Source organism: Eschrichtius robustus, chromosome 14, assembly GCF_028021215.1.
Source record: "Eschrichtius robustus isolate mEscRob2 chromosome 14, mEscRob2.pri, whole genome shotgun sequence".
NCBI lineage: Eukaryota > Metazoa > Chordata > Mammalia > Artiodactyla > Eschrichtiidae > Eschrichtius > Eschrichtius robustus.
In genome coordinates, this window is record NC_090837.1 from 18772736 (window position 1) to 18778989 (window position 6254).

Below are 6254 nucleotides of genomic sequence, written 5' to 3' on the forward strand. Positions count from 1 at the left end.
GAAATAATTCGGTCCTGCACGTCAAGCCTGACACGGGGAATGTGTGCATTTACTGGTGGCTGTTATTCTCTTGCACCGAATTTTATGAGTGTCCAGACCTGCACTCCCCTAGGGCCAGGGCCCCCTCAAGGTCTGGTAAGTGGAGTGAGGAAAGGGTGCAGATGGGTGCTGGCAGCATCACCCTTCCCCCAACAATGAGGACATTTCCTCCGCCTCCCCACCCCCAGCACTTCAAAGGACTTTAAAAATGCTATTTGTTCCCCAGCCCCTGGTTGCTGGGAAAGGGAGGGTCTGTGGAGGCCCTTCTTTCCCTCTGAGTGAAAATAGGATAAGAAGGGAAGAGCCCCCTGCCTTCTGACCAAGACCCCGACCCCCACCCATTCCTAAACCCAGCAAAACCCCTTTAGAGAGGTGGTCTGGAGAGGTGGGCTTGGGGATGGCCAGGTTTCCCGAGCTGAGGGTAGCCATGTCGCAAGCAAGAGCGGCCACTTTCTGTCTCCCTACCTTCTCATCCATCCATCCATCCGTTCATTCATTCACTCGTTCACTCTTCACTCTTATCATGTGCCAGGCACTGTGCTAACTTGGGGAGGGGGCAGCAGTGAGAAGACAGCCTTGGCGCCTGCCCTCGGAGAGCTGGCAATTGACTGGGGAGACAGGTGACATAACAGCAAATGACGGCACTCTGGAAATAAAACAAAGAGAGAGGTGGGGTGGGGTGGGGGTGTTCCAGGCAGAGGGAACGGCAGAGGCAGAGGCCCTGCAGTGGTACTCGCTTCCATCACCATCACCGCCATCCTCACTCTCACCTGCCTGGTCCTGCCCATGTAGCACCGGGAGGGAGTCCATGTTTATTTTCCAACTCGTGCACTGGAATGTAAGCTTCCTGAAGGCAGGCACAGGGGGCCTTCCTTCCTCAGTGACGCAGACCAGCGCCCGGCACAGGGCTGTCCCTCAATCGTATTTGTTGAGTGATACGCCAAGTGAATGCACAGGCACCGTGTTAAATGCCCTACACCTGTTCCTGCAGGTCACCTGCCTTAATGGAGGCGATGGAGTTGGCTGTCTCCACTTGCCAGATGAAGAAACTGAGGCTTGCCCGCAGCCGTACAGCCAGCAAGTGGCAGAGCTGGGATTCAGATTCAGTTCTCCCTGAGCTCTTTTGCTCTACTGCCCAGGCCTGGAGGGAGGCGTGGGGTTGTAGCAGACAGCAGGCCCCCTAGCTACCCCCAGAAGGAAGCAGGTCGAGAGAAACAGTGCTGCAGGTTCCATAAATAACCCGGGTCCCCGGGCCCTGCCTGTGGTTTAGCAGCCCGAGAGAGTGTGTGTGTAATACAAACAGCTCTAATCCCCTGTCAGTTAAACTGGATATCAGAGGAGACAAGCTTCCGAGCGGGGAGGCCTAATTGAATCGAATTGAAAAGGCGGAATGGGCGGCCGGGATGCCGGGAGGGAGCAGGCGCGCGCGCGCATTTGCCTGGGCCACCCCTGCCCTGGGCCGGGCGGGCACCGCAGCCCCCGCTGCAGGAAGCCGGGCTTGGGGGGGCATCGCAGTAATGGGGGGCGGGGGGCGCCCCACCCGCGGCACTCCGCCCCCTCCGGCCTCCCCTTTATCTGCTGGCTCTGCCATTTTTTCTCCGTCACTGACCCTTTCTCTGTTCCCTCTGTTATCTCGAATAATGTCACTGCCTCTTTAGAATCTATTCATCAGAGCAGAAAGAAGCCAATGCTGACACTGATAAAAAAAAAAAAAAAACCATCTGTGCCTGACGGGGAAGCGCTCTCAACCCAACCTCTGGCGCCCCGGCCCGCCCCTTCCTCCCACCGCCTGCCATTGGCAGGGGCGCCCGGGGGTAATCAGATTCCGCTGGGGGCGGGGTGCCCTCCCACAGGTGGTGCCCCGGCTCACTCTCCAGAGCCCCGGGGAGATGGGCTCTGAAAGAGGTCTCAAGGCCGGGCGGTTTTCCATCTGCAGAAGAGCTTGATTTGATCATTCGAGGTTTTTAAAAACTGGTTGACAGCATTTAAAAACCAGGTTATTTTACCCCCAAAACCCAGATGTCTGAATTCTCCTCAGAAACTAAATAGAAATGTTGGGCAATACAGGACCTACCACCCTGCAAGGCAACACCTGTCGGGAGCTTGGGGTGGAGGTGCTGCACCCTCCCCCAGGCCTGACATTTCTGTGTCGCCTGGCTGGCCCCTGGAGGCTTGTGAATGTGAGACCCCTTGGTGGGTAAGGTTCCTCAGAGCGGGGCTGAGGGGCAGGTGGAACACCCCAGGGTACTTTTCATGGAGCTGAAAATAATATCCTCAGAAACAATCAACCAAGGCCCAGAGAGGGAAGGCCTCAAGTGTAAGTCACACAGCATTTTAGAAATCTCCGAATTCGTGGGTAGTGCTCTCCTCAACCACATGAGGCTGGTGGGGAGATGGGGGGTCGTGACTCTGGTCCCACCATACCTCCCCGCCCCGCTCCCCATCAAAGCCATGAAGACTCCTGCATCTGTGTGCTATCACATCACCCCTCCTGGAAGCAGGCTCTGGTCGAAGCTCCCTAAGGGTGTCAGGGGAGGTACTAGCACCCAATCTTCTCTCTCCTAGGGCAGGACGTCGCATCAGCAAAACCCAGCCTCGCCCCGCAAGGAAAGCAAAGGAAGCCCCTGGCTTTGCCGTCAGACGCTGCTGCATTCCAGTCCCCGCTCGGCCACCTCCCAGCTGTCCCGTCACCTCTCTGAGCCTCAGTTTCCCCACCTCTGATAATAACAAGAGCTCCTGCTTATTGGACACTCACTCCACATACCAGGCTCCAGGCTAAGTGTTTGATGCGCATTGTTACCTAGTATTCCCACTTTACAGACGAGGAACCTGACGCTCAGGGAGGTGATGTGGCCACCCCAAGCCCCACAGCTGGAGGTGATCAGGCCACAGAACAAGGCCAGACCTGTCTGACCTCAGACACCACAAAATAGGAATCACTGGGAAGATGAAACGAGGGCACAAGGGCAAGCTCCTGGCACGGTGAACGGGCCCCATGATTTCCATGGATGGGGCAACCAAGGCCCAGAGAGGGCAAGAGACTTGCCTAAGGTCACACAGCAAGCTGCCTTTTGGTTTTCTCTTCACAGCCAGAGCATCTTAGGAAGAACACTGTACTGGTGTCTAGAGACCCATCTCAGGGCCTAGTTCCTGCACCTGTTGACTTCGTGGCTTGGAGCAGGGACTCCCTCTGGGCCTCAGTTTCTTCATCTGTAAAATGGGGCTCACCACACTTTCCTCACAGGCTTGTTGTGGGTACAGGTGGAGAGAATGATCATGAAAGCATCCAGAGCCACAGGCCAGCAGGCCTACAAGGGTAGGAGCAGCTCCATCAGTCACCTAGCTTCCCCAGGGCCCAGCCCAGTCCCTGGCATGCATAGGTGCACATTTAATATCTGCTGAATGAATATCGTCCATGAGCTCAGGGGCCAGGATCTGCCTACAGCCCTTGGCAGTCGTGGGGAGGAGGGCAACCCTTTTCTCTCCGGGCAGGGAGGATGCCCAGGGGGAGGCCAGGTGCATCCCAGGAAAGCCTCGGTGTGCCCCCATCAGCATTCATGGGGGTCACCTCAGCCTCAGCCAATACATTATGTAAATGCATCGAAATGGACGTTTTCCTTATCAGATGTAAAACACTGTGTGAGAACAGACCCAGCTCAACTTCTGTGCGGGGGGTGGGGTTTGGCAGAGCAGCCTGCGAAAGAGGTCCAACTCTTTCCCCCCCACCCCCGCCCCGCCCCCGTCTCTTCCCCTACGTGTGTGGTTAGGCAGCCTCCCCGTTAGCCCACGAGTGTGGTGAGAATGGATGCATTCGGCCTCCCCACCCCTTCCCGCTGCTTGGAGGGAGGAGGGGCGGCCCAGGAGGAGAGGGAGGCCCCTTCCCTCCCCCTCAGGCTATGGCCCCTCACTTCTGCCCCCAGTCTTCAGGAAGAAGCAGACCCCTCAAGAGGGCCCAGCAGCTGGACTGGGCCACTTCCTACGGCCGCGTTTGTCACATTACAAGCTTTACCGTGGGAAAGAAACAAATATGGTAGACGACTCCAGTTTGACTTACCAGCTGGAGCCCAGCGCCCCTCACCCTCAGTCTGTAGTGACACCCCAGCCCTCTCACCCCGATGGCCAAAGACGGGCCCTGGGCAGACCCTGCAGTGAGGGATGTCGTGTCCAGCCTGACAGATGGGGTTCAAGCCTGGGCTTCACCCGCTTAGATCTGTGGCCTTGGGTGAGTCACTGAACTCTCTCAGGGATCATCTGTCTGCTCCTCTGCAAAATGGGAGGGCCATTCAGGCCCACGGTCCAAGACACTCTGAAACCCAGAAGCTTGGCACCAGAACTCACTTGTTGGCAGATGCAACACGGGCTGACACACTATGTGTGACCTTTACCCTTCACACCCGTCGCTGCAGTCTGGAGTGGCGCTGCCCCAGATGCCACAAAGGCTGGAACATAGGGTGTCTATCCCTAAAGCTGCAAAATTCTGAATTCCAAATCACGTCTGGTCCCAGGGTTTCAGATAAGGCACGGTGGTCCTGTCCTACAGGCACCGCAGAGTTGCTGTGGGAATTAAATGTGACAACGCCTGCGGGGTTTAGCACGCTGCCTGGCACTTTTCATGTGAAGAAACTGAGGCACATCTGGCTCTAACAGCCAGATGTGTGGTCCTGGACAGGATTTTGGACATTTGGGGAACAACTGGGAGGAAATGTGACTATGGCCTGGGCACTGGAGATAAAAGCATACTGTAGGCACATTGCTTAACCTCTCTGGGCCTCGCCTTCCTCACGTAAGCTGATGACTGAGCCTGGCACACGGTAGGTGCTAAGAGACAGCCAAGGAGCTGGTCCAAAATGAGCTGGAAGGCAGGAAGGGCGGGGGAAGGGGGTGCCTGCTAGTTTTTTTTTTTTTTAAACAAAAAGCTTTCGCAGGAGAACAAGAATGAAAATGGGGACCTCGAGAGGCGAAGGGATGGGCCCAAGCACACTGGGATGGCAGGGCGGGCCCGACCAACCTGCTGACCTGCAGCCAGCGCCTGACTCAACAGGCTGCCAGCCATCCATGGGAGCTGGTCTCAGGGAGAAAAACATCCCCACCGACAGAAAGAACATGGGTGTGACTGTAGCGGCTCCTCTGTCTGCTGTGGATCACAATGTCTGCTGCCTGTCTCCCAACGCGAGACCTCTGCCAGAGCGGGCAAATGTCCTGCGAACTTCTGGCTGGTGGTGGGGGGTGAGTGTTAAACTGGCTGCAGAGGCTGGGAGCCGCTCCAAATGCTGACTTGAGAAACTGCCGTCCTCCGGCAGCCGGAGAGGGCTTGGGGCTACATCACCGCCTCTTTGGGGAGGAAGCCAGGAGGCTGGAAAGCCAGTTGGCATTCGCTGTGTTTCTCGAACTGCGACCCCGGGGCTCTCCACCTAGGGGCTTTGAACAGACGGCGCTGTGTGCGTCTAACCAGCTCTGTGCACCATTTCTGGGCTCTGAGAGACACCCTGTCTCTCAGCTCAGGACAGTTAAAATAATGAGCGTTTACTGAGCGCTTACACTGTGCCAGGCACCATGCCAAATGCATTAACGTGCATTTTCTCATTCAATCTTCATGAAACTCTATAAGGTGAGCATTACTATTACTTCTATCTTCCTGATGAGGAGCTTACGGCCCCAAGAGTGGACTGGCTTGCCCGAGGTCATGTGGCTAGTGGCTGGCAGAGCCGAATGGGGGCCCAGGCAGAGGCGAGCTCTCAGTGCCGTGAAGGCTGCAGAAATGACCTTAGGTGTCATCTAGTTCAGTGTCCTCAGCCCTGGCCGCACATTCGAGCCACCTAGGAGCTTGTGCAAACTACCCATGATTGAGTCCCGCCGTGATCTGTTAAATCAGAACAGCTGGGGGTGGGGCAAGGCATTCAGGGGTGGTTTCCAGGCGCAGCTGGGAGAGAGAACCACCACGCTAGGCAACGAGAAGGGCGAGGCTACAAATGCAAATCGTGTACAAATGTTATATCAAAGACAGGTGGCCAGGAGTGGGGGCCACTAGGCCCATATGGCGGCCGGTGACGGTGGCTGGGTTGAGAGCCTGCAGGCCAAGGCACGCCAGGTGGCTGCTTCAGTGGGGCAACGGGTTGGCTTCTGCTCCAGGAGTGACGCCTGGTCCCCAGGGAGCGAGGAAGAGGGAGCGTCTCAAGGAGCAGGTAGGTTCTGGGGCCTCAGCCTCTGGACACCCT